The sequence below is a fragment of the Anomaloglossus baeobatrachus genome, chromosome 12 (assembly GCF_048569485.1).
Source record: "Anomaloglossus baeobatrachus isolate aAnoBae1 chromosome 12, aAnoBae1.hap1, whole genome shotgun sequence".
In the NCBI taxonomy this organism is placed as follows: Eukaryota; Metazoa; Chordata; class Amphibia; order Anura; family Aromobatidae; genus Anomaloglossus; species Anomaloglossus baeobatrachus.
Window position 1 is genome coordinate 23,740,895 of NC_134364.1, and position 16,857 is coordinate 23,757,751.

General features: G+C 46.1%; 1 protein-coding gene across 1 annotated transcript in view; it reads left to right on the forward strand.

Annotated features, from left to right (window-relative positions):
- Positions 1-16,689: 16,689 nt before the first annotated feature.
- The window catches only part of SAMD4A (sterile alpha motif domain containing 4A), a 98,588-nt gene continuing 98,420 nt past the window's right edge, over positions 16,690-16,857 (forward strand). Inside the window, exon 1 of the mRNA XM_075331016.1 lies at positions 16,690-16,780. The gene's annotated coding sequence lies outside the window, so the exon portion shown is untranslated. The remainder of the gene's footprint in view (positions 16,781-16,857) is intronic.

Here is a 16,857-nt window from a genome sequence, read left to right on the forward strand (position 1 = left end):
ATGCTCCCTGATTTTCTATTGTTCCTGCTGTTAGTATTCATTGGTATAGGTAGCTTTCCTGCTGGATTTTCATCTCCTCCGTTTAGACCCAGCAGAGCTCTCCTTCCATCCAGCTGCTGATCATCAGTATTCTCTTGGTGCTCTAATCCTCCCATCTTCCCTGGTCAGGTGCTGGTGATATTATTCAATTCATTCAAGCTCTGGATGCAAGCAGGTGGCTTGCTCTCATCCATAGTATAGTTGCTGAAACTTTGCTGAACTTTTACCCGAGTCATCTGTGGATAAGTACTTCATGCTTTTTTCCCTGTGTCCTCCTTGTGTCTTCCTTTAGCATTTACTGGGGTTGATATAGCGCTCATCCCACCCATTCTCTATTTAGGGTCCAGCACTAGGGATACCTAGGGTCAGGTATCTGGCTTGGTGCATAGGTATGGAACCTATCTAGAGTGGGGAGGGACCCCAGGGATCAGCAGTAGGTTTGGTCAGGGGGTCACCATTTCCTCCTTTCCTAGACACAGGGGTCCCCTTCCCTTGCCTTTCGTCACTCGCTTGGTACTTGGTACCTAGCGTGAAACTGTCTTGTAGGGCTATGTGCCTGCAATCAGGAATAACAGCGTTTTGAATGTAGTTCCAAAACACTGCATTGTACAGTACAAGCACAGTGGATGGGATTTATAGAAATCTCATGGACAATGCCCTTCTTTTGTCCACAGCGTAAACTGACCTGTAGCGAGGCTTTCTGAGCCGCAGCTTTTCAATTTATGCTTACGGAGACACGAGTGTTCTCAGAGGGAGAACATAGTAAAAATACGCTGCACCCAGAACCCTGATAGTGGGCACCGACGCTGCGTTCTTCTGGGATACTAGCGTCTCCATAGGAGGAAAGACACTGTGTCTAGAACGCAGCGTCCCCTGATCATGGGCACGGACGATGCGTCCTTCAGTGGAGAACATTAGTGTCTCTGCGGGAGGAAAGACACTGCACATAGAACGCAATGGCTCCATACCGTTTGAACGTACCCTAAGAGGTTATACAGTGTGTCCATCCATATCCTGTCCACCACCATTATCTTGAGAACGGCAGCAGCTATAGGCATAGAAGTGGTGTCTAGGTATAGTAAAGTAGCCATGCGCTACGCAATGAAACCACCTATAGCGCCACCTGGTGTAAAACAACAGAGTTAGCATTTTTATCTTGAAAATGGAACGAGATAGAGAAAAAAAGTGAATAAAAATATTGTAGGGCTTCAATTCAATACGAATCGACACCTTGCATACAGAAATGCTATGATTAGAACGTGTAACACTCACAAGGCTGCGAACGTGAAGCGATACCTCATGGAGACCTTCCTACAAGTCATTGGGTATGGTGGCTGTGTGGAGTGGCCTCCGCTCACCTGACCTGACCCCATTGGACTTCTTTCTGTGAGGTCACATCAAACAGCAGGTGTATGCGACCCCTCCACCAACATTGCAGGACCTACGACCACGTATCACAGATGCTTGTGCAAACGTGTCACCTACCATATTGCACAACGTGCAGCAAGATACAGTATGCTGTGCAGAGGCCAGATGTGCATTGCAGCTGACGGGGGCCACTTTGAGCATCAAAGTTAAATGAGCGCCATATGCGTGACCAGCATTCAATGTTTTGGGGGGGTCATAAGTTTCATATCATAGCATTTCTGTATGCATGGTGTCGATCCGTATTGAAATGATGATGCCCTACAACTTTGTAATTCACTTTTTTTCTCTGTCTGGTTCCGTTTTCGAGATAAAAATGCTAACTCTGTTGTTTTCCACCAGGCGGCGCTATAGTGGTTTCATTGCGTAGCGCATGGCTACTTTACTATACCTAGACACCACTTCTATGCCTATAGCTGCCGCCGTTCTCAAGTTAATGGCGGTGCATAGGATATGGGTGGACACATTGTATACAGAGAGACCGAAATACCACCTAACAGTTACTACTCAAAAGGCTGATAACAGAGAACAACCCTCGCACCCAAATTCAACATCGACCCGACCTGCATTCTTGGGAATCGGCTTTTTGCAACAGCAGGAAAAAGTCACGTCTGATTTCCTTACAGATTTCGCTCCTTTTATAGGTCTAAATCAATCGTGTCCGCTGGAATACAGTGGATATCCTTTTTATGCAGTATATGGCTTGTGGAAAAGTCTGATTGAGGAACACACCAGTGGAACAGGTTGGTATTCGGAATGCAGACTGCTTCCAAGAGCGTGTTCCACTGACGTCATAGGTTGTGATCAGTGCAGCAGCGAGGAAGTGGCCAGATGTCTCTCTCCCCCTCCCGACCCGGGATCCCCTGAGTCACATTTTTATATTGTTTGTTTAATCCAGCCGTTCATTTACTGGAAAGTTCTGCGCTATGCAATAATAAGGATACTATAAGTCGCAAGCGATAAAAAGCACCTCACAGTAAGAACTACAAGTCTACGGATACCATGACAGTGTTCAGTGCTGGTTGTAGATTCAGCTGGAAAGTCATCGGTTGCTGGTTTCAGACCCCCGGATAAAGGTTATTGAGGGTCTGGGGCGTTTTCCTTCATTACTCCACTTGGAAAGAGTCACAAAATGTAAAATGAATTTCAGCTGCACGGTTCAATATCAGATTTCTACACAGAAACGGGAATGTTTATAAAAAACAGTTAAGCATGAAGCGAGGGGGTTCTTATAGAAGAGTTTCCTCTAAATAAGCTTTATCTGTTCCTGCTAAAGTTAGGTGACAAATAAGTCAGCTATCATTCCCCATAACCATCATTCCCCACATACAGTCATGGCCGAAAGTGTTGACACCCTTGAAATTGTTCCAGAAAATGAAGTATTTCTCCCAGAATATTCTTGCAATTAGACACATTTTGTCATAAACGTTTATTTTCCTTGTGGTATTGGAACAAAACAGAGGAAAAAAAGGCAAATTGGGCTTAATTTCACACAAAACTCCTAAAATGGGTCGGACTTTCCAAAATTGTGGAGAAACAAGTTTGTTTCAAGCATCTGATGCTCGTTCAAACTCATCTGTGGCAAGTAACAGGGGTGGGCAATATGGAAATCACACCTGAAATCTGATGAAATGGGGAGAAGTTGACTCCATCTTTGCATTGTGTGTCTGTGTGTGCCACACTAAGGGGTGCTTCACACACAGCGAGCTCGCTGCCGAGATCGCTGCTGAGTCACGCTTTTTGTGACGCAGCAGTGACATCATTAGCGATCTCGCTGTGTGTGACACTGAGCAGCGATCTGGCCCCTGCTGCGAGATCGCTGCTCGTTACACACAGCCCTGGTTCGTTTTCTTCAAAGCCGCTCTCCTGCTGTGACACACAGATCGCTGTGTGTGACAGCGAGAGAGCGACAAATGAAGCGAGCAGGGAGCAGGAGCCGGCGTCTGACAGCTGAGGTAAGCTGTAACCAAGATAAACATCGGGTAACCAAGGTGGTTACCCGATATTTACCTTAGTTACCAGCCTCCGCAGCTCTCACGCTGCCTGTGCTGCCGGCTCCGGCTCTCTGCACATGTAGCTGCTGTACACATCGGGTTAATTAACCCGATGTGTACAGCAGCTAGGAGAGCAAGGAGCCAGCGCTCAGTGTGCGCGGCTCCCTGCTCTCTGCACATGTAGCTGCATTACACATCGGGTTAATTAACCCGATGTGTACTGTAGCTAGGAGAGCAAGGAGCCAGCGCTTAGTGTGCGCGGCTCCCTGCTCCCTGCTCACACTGGTAACTAATGTAAACATCGGGTAACCATACCCGATGTTTACCTTAGTTACCAGTCTCCGCAGCTTCCAGACGGCGGCTCCGTGCAAGCGCAGCGTCGCTTGCACGTCGCTGCTGGCTGGGGGCTGTTCACTGGTCGCTGGTGAGATCTGCCTGTTTGACAGCTCACCAGCGACCATGTAGGGATGCAGCAGCGATCCTGACCAGGTCAGATCGCTGGTCGGATCGCTGCTGCATCGCTAAGTGTGAAGGTACCCTAAGCATGGAGAACAGAAAGCAAAGAGAACTGTCTGAGGACTTGAAGAGACCAAGATAAAGCTTTTTGGTAAAGCACATCATTTTATTGTTTACTGAAAACAGAATGAGGCATAAAAAGAAAAAGCACAGCACCTACAGTCACACATGGTGGAGGTCTGAGATGTGGGGTTGTTTTGCTGATCCTGGCATTGGGTGCCTTGATTGTGTGCAAGACATCATAAAATCTGAAGATTACCAAAGGAGTTTGGGTGGCAATGTAGTGTCCAGTGTCAGAAAGTTGGCTTTGTGTCCTAGTCATGGGACATCCAGCAGAACAATGGTCCCAAACACTTTAAGACGCTCCCAGAAATGGATGGAAACAAAGCGCTGGAGAGTTGTGAAGTGGCAGCAATGAGTCCGGATCTAAATCCCAGTGACACCTGTGGAGAGATCTGAAAATTGCTGTTGGGAGAAGAGAAGAGAAGACGTCTTCAAATATGAGAGACCTGGAGACGTTTATAAAGAAGAGTCCGAGATTCCAGGTGAGAGGTGTAAGATGTTTGTTGATGGTTATAGAAAGCGACTGATGGAAGTTATTTATTGCAAAGGGCGGGCAACTAAATATTACGTTGAGGGGGACAACAATTTTGTGTGACCCATTTTTGGGCTTTTGTGTGAAATTATGTCCAGTTTGACTTTTTCAAAGGAAATAAACGTGTATGATAAAACGTGTACTTGGAATTATGTTTCTGAGAGAAAAACTTCATTTTCTGTAACAATTTCAAGGCAGCCAACACGTTCAGCCATGACTGTATCTGATTAATATGACCAGTATCTGACCCAATTCTCATGCTCTGTAACTCACCATTCACTCTTATTCAGTTGTTGTATGCTCTTCATCATTCTGTCAGCATTATAGGTACTAGAACTTCATTTTCCCTATATCCCAGATTACATTGCTCCAGCTATTTTAAAATGAGGCAAACATTATTCCCAACTTTCTATAGAGAAATATAGATCCTCCTCACACCCTGTAGAGATAAAATAATGCATCCCCTTCCTGTAGAGAGTAGAAAGACCTACCTCACCTCCTATAAAAAAAGACCCGTCCTCACTTCCTATAGAAAGACACAGAACCCCAACTTCCTTTAGATACAAAGATCTGCCTCCACTTTCTGTAGAGACAAGAACCTGCCCCCACTTCCTGTAGATGGAGAAATGCCCCCCCCCACTTCCTGTAGAACAATGATCCATCCCCACTTCCTATAAAGAGACACAGACCTACCTCCACTTGTAAAAAAAGAATTACCCAATCTACTTCCTGTAGAGAGCTAAAGACCCGCCCCACTTCCTGTAGACAGCTAAAGACCCACTCCACTTCCTGTAGAAAGCTAAAGACCCACCCCACTTCCTGTAGAGAGCTTCAGACCCGCCCCACTTCCTGTAGAGAGCTAAAGACCCACCCCACTTCCTGTAGAGAGCTAAAGACCCACCCCACTTCCTGTAGAGAGCTAAAGACCCACCCCACTTCCTGTAGAAAGCTAAAGACCCACCCCACTTCCTGTAGAGAGCTAAAGACCCTCCCCACTTCCTGTAGAGAGCTAAATACTCACCCCACTTCCTGTAGAGAGCTAAAGACCCACTCCACTTCCTGTAGAAAGCTAAAGACCCACCCCACTTCCTGTAGAAAGCTGCAGACCCGCCTTACTTCCTGTAGAGAACTAAAGACCCACGCCATTTTCTATAGAGACCTAAAAACCCACCCCACTTCCTGTAGAGCGCTAAAGACTCACCCCACTTCCTGTAGAAAGCTAAAGACCCACTCCACTTCCTGTAGAGAGCTAAAGACTCACCCCACTTCCTGTAGAGAGCTAAAGACCCACCCCACTTCCTGTAGAGAGCTAAAGACTCACCCCACTTCCTGTAGAGAGCTAAAGACCCATCCCACTTCCTGTAGAGAGCTAAAGACTCACCCCACTTCCTGTAGAGAGCTAAAGACCCACCCCACTTCCTGTAGAGAGCTAAAGACTCACCCCACTTCCTGTAGAGAGCTAAAGACCCAACCCACTTCCTATAGAGAGCTACAGACCTGCCTCACTTCCTGTGGAGAACTAAAGACCCGCATCACTTCCTGTAGAGAGCTAAGGACCCATACCACTTCCTGTAGAGAGCTAAAGACCCACTCCACTTCCTGTAGAGAACTAAAGACCCACGCCACTTCCTGTAGAGAACTAAAGACCCACTCCACTTCCTGTAGAGAACTAAAGACCCACGCCACTTCCTGTAGAGAGACAGCTTCCTTTAATCTGTCCCTGTGTCCACAGAGGAAAGCTTTCCCGAGGAAACAACCCTTCTGGGTTCCTATTTCTCAGTGCTGGTGATATTTGATACATCTTTATCAAGTCTCCAGTGCAAGCAGGTGGCTTGCATACAACTGGAGAATCTCGTTGGTTGTTGCTGCTTCTCTCCCTGAGAAATCAGAGATAAGTTGTTTGTGGTTTTCCCTTTTTTGTTATCCCTGTGTGTCCTTTAGTGCCTAGTGGGGTTGATGAAGAGCTCACCCCATCCGCTCCCTACCTAGGGCCCAGATCAGGGTCAGCCTAGGGTCAGGTATCCGGTTTGGCACATAGGTGCGGAACGTATCTAGGGTGGTGAGGAAAGCCAGGGCTCTGCAGTAGGCTCGGTCAAGGGTCACCACCTCCCCCTTCCCTAGACAGGAATTCCCTTCCTTTTCGCCGTTCACTTGGTACTTCCCCGTATCTAGTGGGCTAGTAAATTGGTCTTTTTCTGTCAATCCCATTCAGATATATGGAGCAATAGTAGACATTTCTACAAAATAATCCAATTTACTGGTTTCCTCAGAAGACTGTCCAATAACTATAGTAGCCAGAACGTACTGAAAATAGTAGTCTAATGTGAATACATATAACTGTGAATGTTATTGATAGATTCTATGTATAGGCCATTTAAAGAGGGTCCTTATGGCACGTGCACTGCTGCCTAGTTAATAGCTAATTTGCCATTCAGGTGTCTGGGAAAGTTGGGTGACAGCACTTGTAAGAGGTCAGACAATTTTTGCATGTAAGGACAGGAGAGGACAAGTGAATGACACATTTCCCGGTGATTCTGTGCCGGTCTGCTCTTTTTTCATCTATTCATGGTCTCTTTTTCCTCTCTAAATGTCCAGTCTTCGCTGTTAGGTTCTATATTTAGACTCCGATCTGCCGGAGACTTCACGCTGCCTTTTGGCCTCTTTATCGTAGTGAACCCCAGCTACACCAAGCATAGGCACATTCTGTTCTGAAATGACTTACACTTTGGAAAAGTTTCGATTGCTTCTGTGGAGGCTGAGAATAGATGTTATTACATCACCTAATAATACTAAAAATATGAAATTATATGATATTATATTAATAGGCAAGTGACCCACCATTCCCTGTCCTTTATTGGCTAAAGTGGAGAGTTTCTGCAAAAAGTGACCATAAAGTGGTATTCCCACCGCACAATGCACCTCTCATTTCAGGGAACGTTTCAGAATAAGATGTTCTGTGTGGGCATGATGAATATCGCTATTAGTGGCCATTATATGACTTGTATCCTGTGTTATAGGCTAGATCTCGCCTCTGCAGGCTATAGCTCACATTTTCAGTTGTCTCTCAGCTATTGAGTGGAAACTAGCTTATGTGATGTTTCGTATACACAGTATTATTTTGTTATTATTATTTTTTATTATTATTTTTTATTATTATTATTATTGCGCCATTTATTCCATGGGGCTTTACATGTGGAAAAGGGGAATACATAGACAAGTACAATAACCACAAACAATACAAGGCACAGCCCAGTAGAGGTGAGAGGACCTTGCCTGCAAGGGCTCACAGTCTACGGAGGATGGGTGAAGGTACAGGAGGAGAGAGGACCCTGCCTGCGAGGGCTCACAGTCTACAGAGGATGGGTGAGGGTACAGGAGGAGAGAGGACCCTGCCTGCAAGGGCTCACAGTCTACTGGGGACAGCTGAGGGTACAGGAGGAGAGAGGACCCTGCCTACGAGGGTTCACAGTCTACTGGGGATGGCTGAGGGTACAGGAGGAGAGAGGACCCTGCCTACGAGGGTTCACAGTCTACTGGGGATGGCTGAGGGTACAGGAGGAGAGAGGACTCTGCCTACGAGGGTTCACAGCCTACTGGGGATGGCTGAGGGTACAGGAGGAGAGAGGACTCTGCCTATGAGGGTTCACAGCCTACTGGGGACGGCTGAGGGTACAGGAGGAGAGAGGACTCTGCCTACGAGGGTTCACAGTCTACTGGGGACGGGTGAGGGTACAGGAGGAGAGAGGACCCTGCCTACGAGGGTTCACAGTCTACTGGGGATGGTTGAGGGTACAGGAGGAGAGAGGACCCTGCCTGCGAGGGTTCACAGTCTACTGGGACGGCTGAGAGTACAGAAGGAGAGAGGACCCTGCCTACGAGGGTTCACAGTCTACTGGGGATGGTTGAGGGTACAGGAGGAGAGAGGACCCTGCCTGCAAGGGTTCACAGTCTACTGGGGACGGCTGAGAGTACAGAAGGAGAGAGGACCCTGCCTACGAGGGTTCACAGTCTACTGGGGATGGTTGAGGGTACAGGAGGAGAGAGGACCCTGCCTACGAGGGTTCACAGTCTACTGGGGATGGTTGAGGGTACAGGAGGAGAGAGGACCCTGCCTACGAGGGTTCACAGTCTACTGGGGATGGGTGAGGGTACAGGAGGAGAGAGGACTCTGCCTATGAGGGTTCACAGTCTACTGGGGACGGCTGAGAGTACAGAAGGAGAGAGGACCCTGCCTACGAGGGTTCACAGTCTACTGGGGACGGCTGAGAGTACAGAAGGAGAGAGGACCCTGCCTACGAGGGTTCACAGTCTACTGGGGACGTCTGAGGGTACAGGAGGAGAGTGGACTCTGCCTATGAGGGTTCACAGTCTACTGGGGACGGCTGAGAGTACAGGAGGAGAGAGGACTCTGCCTATGAGGGTTCACAGTCTACTGGGGACGGCTGAGAGTACAGAAGGAGAGAGGACCCTGCCTACGAGGGTTCACAGTCTACTGGGGACGTCTGAGGGTACAGGAGGAGAGTGGACCCTGCTCGCGAGGGCTCACAGTTTACGGAGGATGGGTGAGGGTACAGGAGGAGAGAGAACTCTGCCCACAAGGGCTCACAATCTACAGGGGATGGGTGAGCATAGAGGAGGAGGAGAGAGGACCCTGCCCGAGAGGGCTCACAGTTTACGGAGGATGGGTGAGGGTAAAGGAGAGAGGACCCCGCCCACGAGAGTTCACAGTCTACAGGGTATGGGTGAGGATACATTAGGTGAGGGTACAGCGGGTTGTGCAACACTATAGCGGACAGAAGGTTACTGCAGGTTGTAGGCTTGTTGGAAGAGGTAGATCTTCAGGTTCCTTATGAATGTTTCCATGGGAAGCGAAAGTCTGATATGTTGGGGTAGAGAGTTCCAGAGTATGGGGGAGGCACAGGAGAAGTCTTGTATGCGATTATGGGCAGAGGCGATCAGAGGGGAGTAGAGAAGGAGATCTTCTGAGGATCGGAGGTTGGCTGCAAGTAAGTACCAGGAGACTAGGTCACAGATGTAGGGAGGAGACAGGTTGTGGATGGCTTTGTATGTCATGGTTAGAGATTTGAAATTGAGTCTTTGGGCAATGGGAAACCAATGAAGGGATTGTCAGAGAAGGGATGTCGGGGAGTAGCGAGGGGAGAGGTGGATTAGTCGGGCAGCAGAATTTAAGATAGATTGGAGGGGAGTAAGAGTGTTAGAATGGAAACGATAGAGCAGGAGGTTGCAGTAGTCCAGGCGGGAGATGATGAGGGCATGCCCTAGTGTTTTTGCAGATTCTTGGTCAAGTAATATACAGATCCGGGAAATATTTTTGATTTGGAGTCGTCAGGAGGTGGAGAAAGCTTGGATGTGTGGCCTGAAGGAGAGAACAGAGTCTAGGGCTACTCTGAAGCAGCAAGCACGCAGGACTGGGGAGAGTGAGCAGCCATTGACATTGAGTAAGATTGGGGAAATATAATGAATTGTGTTTTTTTTCTATGTTCAGTTTTAGAAATCGAGTAGAAAAGAAGGATGAAATAGCAGCCAGACATTGTGGGATTCTGGTTAGTAGGGAGGTGATGTCAGGTCCAGAGAGGTAGATCTGAGTATCATCAGTACAGAGAAGATACTGAAGCCGGGGGACTCTATGAGCTGTCCCAGATTGAAGGTGTACACTCAGACTCGGTGGATTCCTGCTCTCCTGTCTCTATAGATCCCTTGTTTAGAATCAGCAGCCGCATAGAGGTCATTATAGCATATATAGCAGTACCGAGCAGTGTAGCTGTGAATCCAACAACAACACTTACTAGAAAACAACAGCACAGATCTATGTGAGCCTCTGCCTCTGTTTTTCACTCTGCTTCTCCCTCCTGCTCTCCCATCTGTAATCTGTTCCCTCGGTCAGCTGGCAATGCATGTTACTTTGACCAAAATTGTACTAGTTTGATGATGACGATGAGTTTTCCAGGCAGTGGAGAGGAAGCATGTTTTACAATGTTTCTTTTAGTCACTTTTACTATTTATTTATGCAATGTATGTTGCAATATCTGAGCATTTATGCAATATTCACATATATTGGAAATGCCCGATAGGTGTTTACTCTGGAAAACTGTCCTTTTGGCAGAATGGGCCGGGTGACCCCTATTTGATGAATACCTGCTGCCACATTCTCTTTACACTTCAGTGGCTGAGTGTGGCTGTTTCCATGGAAGTTTATGGGATTTATTGAAGTAAATCGCTTTCCATCAACGTAAATGGAAAATACGATGGCTGGAATCTGTCTGAAAAGTGTCAGCAGATCCTGTACTTCCAATACATAAGTGTCTGGGGGATAGAAGATAGGGCTGCTCTTTAACTATGCCTTCAACCCCAAGAAAATCACTGATTGTTATAGTGTGGTATGATAGATCTGAAGTGTGAGGACCCCAAGAAGCAGTGTGATTGTTTCAGGAAGATATTTGGCTACATATACATGTCTTTCTAGGTGACTCCTAAGTGATAACAGTCAGGGACGGAATAATCACGGTTGCAGGGATCGCGACCGGGCCCGAAGGTGCAGGGGGCCCGCCGACCTCAGCCCCTGCTTCAGCCGGATGTGCGTCGGGTCCCTGCACTGCGATACACGCTGTCAGCCAAACAGAAGCTGGCAGCTTTCATCAGCGTCCTTGTGATGAAAGCTGCCAGCCACTGTGGGTCAACTATAGAGGAGGACGCCACGCGGCGTGGGAGCTGGGGAGATGGTGAGTACAGTATATTCCAGAAGGGGGACAGTATATACCAGGAGGGGCCAAAAAGACGAACATTTATAGCAGGAGGGGGACAGTATACAGTATACCAGGAGGGGCCCTGGAAAGGAACATATATACCAGGAGGGGCTCCGGAGAGGAACATATATACCAGAAAGGGGACGTGACAGTATATACCAGGAGGAGACGGTATACCAAGAGGGGCCCAGGAGAGGAATATATATACCAAGAAGAGGGACAGTATATACCAGGAGGGGCCCAGTGAGAGGACAGTATATACCAGGAAAGGGACAGTATATTCTAGGAGGGGCCTAGGAGAGAAATATATATACCAGGAGGGGGACAGAATATACCAGGAGGATGACAGTATATACCAGGATGGGGGACATATTTACTAGGATGGGGAACATATATACCAGGATGGGGGAACATATATACCAGGATGGGGGAACATACAGTTAGGTCCAGAAATATTTGGACAGTGACACAATTTTGGCGAGTTGGGCTCTGCATGCCACCACATTGGATTTGAAATGAAACCTCTACAACAGAATTCAAGTGCAGATTGTAACGTTTAATTTGAAGGTTTGAACAAAAATATCTGATAGAAATTGTAGGAATTGTCACATTTCTTTACAAACACTCCACATTTTAGGAGGTCAAAAGTAATTGGACAAATAAACCAAACCCAAACAAAATATTTTTATTTTCAATATTTTGTTGCGAATCCTTTGGAGGCAATCACTGCCTTAAGTCTGGAACCCATGGACATCACCAAACGCTGGGTTTCCTCCTTCTTAATGCTTTGCCAGGCCTTTACAGCCGCAGCCTTCAGGTCTTGCTTGTTTGTGGGTCTTTCCGTCTTAAGTCTGGATTTGAGCAAGTGAAATGCATGCTCAATTGGGTTAAGATCTGGTGATTGACTTGGCCATTGCAGAATGTTCCACTTTTTTGCACTCATGAACTCCTGGGTAGCTTTGGCTGTATGTTTGGGGTCATTGTCCATCTGTACTATGAAGCGCCGTCCGATCAACTTTGCGGCATTTGGCTGAATCTGGGCTGAAAGTATATCCCGGTACACTTCAGAATTCATCCGGCTACTCTTGTCTGCTGTTATGTCATCAATAAACACAAGTGACCCAGTGCCATTGAAAGCCATGCATGCCCATGCCATCACGTTGCCTCCACCATGTTTTACAGAGGATGTGGTGTGCCTTGGATCATGTGCGGTTCCCTTTCTTCTCCAAACTTTTTTCTTCCCATCATTCTGGTACAGGTTGATCTTGGTCTCATCTGTCCATAGAATACTTTTCCAGAACTGAGCTGGCTTCATGAGGTGTTTTTCAGCAAATTTAACTCTGGCCTGTCTATTTTTGGAATTGATGAATGGTTTGCATCTAGATGTGAACCCTTTGTATTTACTTTCATGGAGTCTTCTCTTTACTGTTGCCTTAGAGACAGATACACCTACTTCACTGAGAGTGTTCTGGACTTCAGTTGATGTTGTGAACGGGTTCTTCTTCACCAAAGAAAGTATGCGGCGATCATCCACCACTGTTGTCATCCGTGGACGCCCAGGCCTTTTTGAGTTCCCAAGCTCACCAGTCAATTCCTTTTTTCTCAGAATGTACCCGACTGTTGATTTTGCTACTCCAAGCATGTCTGCTATCTCTCTGATGGATTTTTTCTTTTTTTTTTCAGCCTCGGGATGTTCTGCTTCACCTCAATTGAGAGTTCCTTAGACCGCATGTTGTCTGGTCACAGCAACAGCTTCCAAATGCAAAACCACACACCTGTAATCAACCCCAGACCTTTTAACTACTTCATTGATTACAGGTTAACGAGGGAGACGCCTTCAGAGTTAATTGCAGCCCTTAGAGTCCCTTGTCCAATTACTTTTGGTCCCTTGAAAAAGAGGAGGCTATGCATTACAGAGCTATGATTCCTAAACCCTTTCTCCGATTTGGATGTGAAAACTCTCATATTGCAGCTGGGAGTGTGCACTTTCAGCCCATATTATATATATAATTGTATTTCTGAACATGTTTTTGTAAACAGCTAAAATAACAAAACTTGTGTCACTGTCCAAATATTTCTGGACCTAACTGTATATACCAGGAGGATGACAGTATATACCAGGATGGGGGAAATATTTACTAGGATGGGGAACATATATACCAGGATGGGGGAACATATATACCAGCATGGGGGACATATTTACCAGGAAGGAGCCCAGGATGGGGTACACTAGAACAAGATGAGGGACATTACTACATAATGGGGGGAGTGCAAGTTTTATGTCTTTATAGGATTTAGAATGTTAAATGTATACATCTATATGCATCTGACCATCGTGGAGGGAGGGGGCCCAGGTGCAAATTTTGCATCAGGACCCATCAAACTCTAGTTATGCCACTGGTATAAGTCATTACTGTGTACCATCTCTCAGTACCCTGGGCACAACCAACTGGCAGTCCAAACTTATTTAAGTGCGGAAAAAAATATTCCTAATGCCAGCGGTGACTTCCTAGTCGTTGCCAAACTATAGCTCCTACCATGCCCTGACAACAATGGCTGGGAGTTGCAGTTTTTCAAAAGCTGGGAGCTACAGTTGGAGTTTTCCTTTAAGAAGTTGTGAATGTTATTCATTAACCTATATTTAGTGCAGCCCTGATGTAAACCATTGTGTATCTTGTGAAATACAATCCTGCTGACATTATACAATTCAGTCATGTGATGATATCCTGACTTTGGATTTCTTCGCTTTATTTGCTTTCTTCAATAAACTATAAGGAATCATTTCCTGTATCTTAAAGTTTTTCTTTATTTTTTAAACTAAAACAAAGTCCTATGAGAAATTGACGCCTCTTCACATAGAAGAGAATTTCTTCAAGAAGACATTAAGTAGCCAAAAGCAATCAGTTGGATTTAGTTTTTTAGTCTATTAGGTCGCGTTTTCACTGTCTGTGGTCGGCTGTTCACTATAGCAAATGTAAAATAAAAAAAATCAAATGTAAACCCTGTGTGTGTGGCCCATACAAAGGACCCTACAAGATACAGCAAAGTAATGGCGCAGGACAAAGGCTATAATATAAGAAAAAGACTGATGGCACATCCTACCTTTCTGATGTGAACAGGTGCAGACTGAATATGAAACAGTAACAAAAAGGAGACAGTTGCACTCTGCAGTGCTAAGACATGTGGAACAATGAATATGGGACTATAGACATGCATCACTGCTATGGAAAACATGTAAAAATTGAGATACTTTGCACACAAAAATGGCCAGTTTTATGTGAGCCCAACAGTGAATGACAAGGCGACCTCTTTTTTGTTGAGTCCCTAACAAGCTAATGCCTTTCTTTGGTTTAAAAAAGAGAGGCATTAGTTTGATAAAAAATTTACAAAAATTTCTACGTTTGTTTTTTTTTCTGTTACGATGGAGTGCAGAGTGAACATTAACAAGAAAAAAAATGAACTTTTTCGAATTTACCAAATGGCTGCAATGAAACAATGAGGGGAAAATTTAAAGGGGTCTAAATACTTTCCGTACCAACTGTAGGTCATAAGACCTAAATGGGACATTGATCCAGGGATCTAATCTGATTGAAGAGGTTTATTCCCCTAATATGAGGCTATTGGCATTTTTCCCATGGGGTTTGTGACTTCCTCTGGATCAACAAGTTATGGGTTGAACTTAATGAACTTGTGTCTTACTTCAGCCTTGAAACTGTGCAACTAAAAGGAACAGATTTCTTGGCCAATTCCCACTGCTGTTGCTTCCTTGGCGCCGCACCGGTTTCTGATTACTGGGCTCAGCAGAGAGAGTAGCAAGGCAATGCTAGTCCCATGTAACTCAATTTGTATTAATGCAACAACTAAATATGCAAAAATGCATGCTGAGGAAAAATTGAATGCTGCTCAATGGGTGAATGGTAAAACCACCTCTCCCCCACAATATCAAACCCCAACGTACGTTTCGCTTTCTTACAGTGATGCCATATGGAAAAACTTCCTCAGGGGAAATTATACTGATTTGTGCTGCATTCTTTGGGGTTGTTTGGAGACTCTTATATATACATGCACATGCACTTTATTATCAATATATGTATTGTATTATGTCCACCTTAAAGGGAACCTGTCACCAGTTTTATGGCCTTTAAGCTGCGGCCACCACCAGTGGGCTCTTATATACAGCATTCTAACATGCTGTATATAAGAGTGCAGGTCGCTGTGAGAACATAAAAAACACTTTATAATACTCACCTAAACCGGTAGCTGCGGTGCTGGTTGGCCCGGTGGGCGGCGCTGTTCTCTGGGACTGGCGCCTTCTCTCTCGGCCATCTTGCTCCTCCGTCTTCTGAAGCCTGTGTGCATGACGCGTCTACGTCATACACACTCGCCGACACTGAGGTCTTGTAATCACTGTCCATTTGTTCTATTGCATCATATTTATGGACATAGTCCTTATCACTTGGATATATTAAAATTGCACTTATTATTCTAATAATTAAAAAATATTTGCTTTTATACTCCTTGCGCTCCTGTTTTTTTGCTCTCAGATTAGGTGGCGAAAACGTGGTGACAGATTCCCTTTAACTAGCGCTCATTGACATACATAGCCTTAGTAGTAGGTCAGCCAGACACCAAATTTGCTTATTTACATCCGTTTGGGTCTTCAGATGTCAAATTTTCAATATACAGTAGTGCCATTCTATTACTTGTTTGTATATGATCCTCCTGAATTGTAAAGCGCTGCGGAATATGTTGGCGCTATAGAAATAAAGATTATTATTATTATTACCAAAATCGCCCATATGTTCAGGGCCTTGTGCCAGCATTAGAAAACTTCTGCTAATATATGGCACAGATGCATACTTTGCAAATCATTCTCAGCAGGGACCAAAATTTGCAACATAAGCAACTTTTTCCCATTCTGAGCTGGTGCCAGAGCCTGGCCATGCATGTTCCATGCCACAATGAATGGGCATTTCTATGTATACACATGACACTGGAGGAGAAGAAGACATGGATCATCTGTGGAACCCACTGAAGGAGTGTGCAAAGAAAAAAAAAGTGTTAAGTGATGCAGGGGTGGGGGGATCTGTGCACACACTCAGCTTGCCCTGAGCCCACCCCACCCACTGTCCTCTGCGGTCTCCCCTCCCAAAAGCCTGACAGCAGCAGCAGCGGCGGCGGCTGCACAAGGAATGCGCCCCGCTCCTCCCAAGTGATCCCTTCTCTATTTTGGTGCCTCTCCCCTCCTCCCCTCTCTTCAGTGCCGAGCCCATGACGTAATGGTTTATGTTAATTATTAGCATGTGGGAAGCCTAGGCTGTTCCCAGCTCCACAGTCTCTGCAAGTGAGGGAGGGAGCACAGAGCTGCAAGTCAACATGGCAAAGCCCAGGGAGGGAGCGCAGCAGCACCTCTAGCTCCGGCACAGGTCCCTGGTGCAATGGTGCAGGTAGGTGCTCCTGTCAGGCTGGGAATAGGGGGGAGATGGGGGGTGAGGGAGACCCTCAGAGATCTGCATGACACGCA